The sequence below is a fragment of the Arachis hypogaea genome, chromosome 14, assembly GCF_003086295.3.
Source record: "Arachis hypogaea cultivar Tifrunner chromosome 14, arahy.Tifrunner.gnm2.J5K5, whole genome shotgun sequence".
Taxonomy (NCBI): Eukaryota; Viridiplantae; Streptophyta; class Magnoliopsida; order Fabales; family Fabaceae; genus Arachis; species Arachis hypogaea.
Window position 1 is genome coordinate 105,470,290 of NC_092049.1, and position 2,869 is coordinate 105,473,158.

Genomic DNA, 2,869 nt, shown 5'->3' on the forward strand with positions numbered 1-2,869 from the left:
AAAACTGGCGTTTAAACGCCAGCTAGGGTACCTGGCTGGGCGTTGAACGCCCAAAAGGGTAGTATTTTGGGCGTTAAACGCCAGAATGGATACCATTCTGGGCGTTTAACGCCAGGATGGCACAAGAAGAAAGATTTTGTTTTTAATTCAAATATTTTTCAAATTTTCATAATTTTTCAAAATCAATTCTTTTTCAAATCATATCTTTTCAATCATATCTTTTTAAAAAAACCATATTTTCTCAATCATATATTCTCAACCACATCTTTTTCAAAAAAAAATAATTTTCAATCATATCTTTTTGATTTCTAATTTCAAAATCTTTTTCAAAATCACTTAACTACTTTCTCAATTTTAATTTTCAAAAATGATCTTAGATAACTACTTTTTCAACCAAATTTTCAAAATTTCTTTTAATTATTTAAAAATCTTTTTAAAATTAATTTCAAAAAATTCTTTCTCCCTTCTCACATCCTTCTATTTAAGGACTAACATTCCTCCTCAATGTGCAATTCAAATTCTCTCTCTCTCCATAAGTTCGAATTCTCTCCTCTCTACCTCCACCTTCCATTTCTCTTTTCCTCTGACACCTCAAAGAATCTCTATACTGTGACATAGAGGATTCCATACTTTCTCCTTCTCTCTTTCATATGAGTAGGAGCAAAGACAAAGGCATTCTTGTTGAAGCTGATCCTGAACCTGAAAGGACCTTGAAGAGAAAGCTAAGAGAAGCTAAAGCACAACTCTCTGGAGAGGACCTAACAGAAATTTTCAAACAAGAAGAAGCCATGGCAGCCGAAAATAACAACAATTCCAACAATGCAAGGAAGGTGCTTGGTGACTTTACTGCACCTACTCCCAACTTCTATGGGAGAAGAAACTCTATCCCTGCCATTGGAGCAAACAACTTTGAGCTGAAGCCTCAATTAGTTTCACTAATGCAACAGAATTGCAAGTTTCATGGACTTCCATTGGAAGATCCTCATCAGTTCTTAGCTAAATTCTTACAAATCTGTGACACTGTCAAGACCAATAGAGTTGACCCTGAGGTCTACAGACTTATGCTCTTCCCTTTTGCTGTAAGAGACAGAGCTAGGACATGGTTGGATTCACAACCTAAAGAAGGCCTGAACTCTTGGGAAAAGCTAGTCAATGCCTTCTTGGCAAAGTTCTTTCCACCTCAAAAATTGAGCAAGCTTAGAGTGGAAGTCTAAACCTTCAGACAGAAGGAAGGTGAATCCCTCTATGAAGCTTGGGAAAGAGACAAGCAATTGATCAGAAGGTGTCCTTCTGACATGCTTTCAAAATGGAGCATCATAGGTATCTTCTATGATGATCTGTCTGAACTGTCCAAGATGTCATTGGACAGCTTTGCGGGAGGATCTCTTCATCTGAAGAAGACGCCTGTAGAAGCTCAGGAACTCATTGAAATGGTTGCAAATAACCAATTCATGTACACTTCTGAAAGGAATCCTGTGAATAATGAGACAAATCAGAAGAAAGGAGTTCTTAAGATTGATACTCTGAATGCCATATTGGCTCAGAACAAAATATTGACTCAACAAGTCAATATGATTTCTCAGAGTCTGTCTGGCATGCAAGCAACAACAGGCAGTACCAAAGAAGCTTCATCTGAAAGAGAAGTTTATGATCCTGAGAACCCAGCAATGGAAGAGGTGAATTACATGGGAGAACCCTATGGAAACACCTATTATCCTTCATGGAGAAATCACCCAAATCTCTTATGGAAAGACCAACAGAGGCCTCAACAAGGCTTCAACAACAGTAATGGTGGAAGAAATAGGTTTAGCAATAGCAAGCTTTTTTCATCATCTTCTTAGCAACAGACAGAGAATTCTAAGCAGAGCCACTCTGACTTAGCAACTGTAGTCTCTGATCTATCCAAGACCACGCTCAGTTTCATAACTGAAGCAAGGTCCTCCATTAGAAATTTGGAGGCACAAGTGGGTCAGTTGAGTAAGAAAATTACTGAACTCCCTCCTCGTACTCTCCCAAGTAATACAGAAGAAAAATCAAAGAGAGAATGCAAGGCCATAAACACGTCCCACATGGCCGAATGCATAGGCAAGGGAGAGGCAGTGATTTCCACTGAGGAAGACCTCAATGGATGTCCACTGGCCTCCAAGGAGTTCTCTGATGAGGAACCATGGGAATCTGAGGCTCATGCAGAGACCATAGAGATTCCATTGAATTTACTTCTGCCATTCATGAGCTCTGATGAGTATTCTTCCTCTGAAGGGGATGAAGATATTACTGAAGAGTAAGTTGCTAAGTACCTTGGAGCAATCATGAAGCTAAATGCCAAGTTATTTGGTAATGAGACTTGGGAGGATGAACCCCCTTGCTCACCAAAGAACTGGATGACTTGACTAGGCAGAGATTACCTCAGAAGAGACAGAATCCTAGAAAGTTCTCAATACCTTGTACCATAGGCACCATGACCTTTGAGAAGGCTCTGTGTGACCTGGGGTCAAGTATAAACCTCATGCCTCTCTCTGTAATGGAGAAGCTAGGGATCCTTGAGGTACAAGCTGCAAGAATATCACTAGAGATGGCAGACAATTCAAGGAAACAGGCTTATAGACTTGTAGAGGATGTCTTGGTAAAGGTTGAAGGCCACTACATCCCTGCTGATTTCATAATCCTAGACACTGGAAAGTGTATGGACGAATCCATCATCCTTGGCGGACCCTTCCTAGCCACAGCAAAAGCTGTAATTGATGTTGACAGAGGAGAATTGGTCCTTCAAGTGAATGAGGACTCCCTTGTGTTTAAAGCTCAAGGATTTCCCTCTGTAACCGTGGAGAGGAAGCATGAAAAGCTTCTCTCAATGCAGAGTCAATTAGAT

At 40.0% G+C, this 2,869-nt stretch overlaps 1 non-coding gene across 1 annotated transcript; it reads right to left on the bottom strand.

Moving 5' to 3' along the window:
- Positions 1 to 1,193: 1,193 nt before the first annotated feature.
- LOC112745926 (small nucleolar RNA R71) lies at positions 1,194 to 1,301 on the bottom strand. The gene has a single exon (XR_003173831.1). It is a non-coding gene; the product is annotated as a small nucleolar RNA R71 (small nucleolar RNA).
- Between the last annotated feature and the right edge of the window lie 1,568 nt (positions 1,302 to 2,869).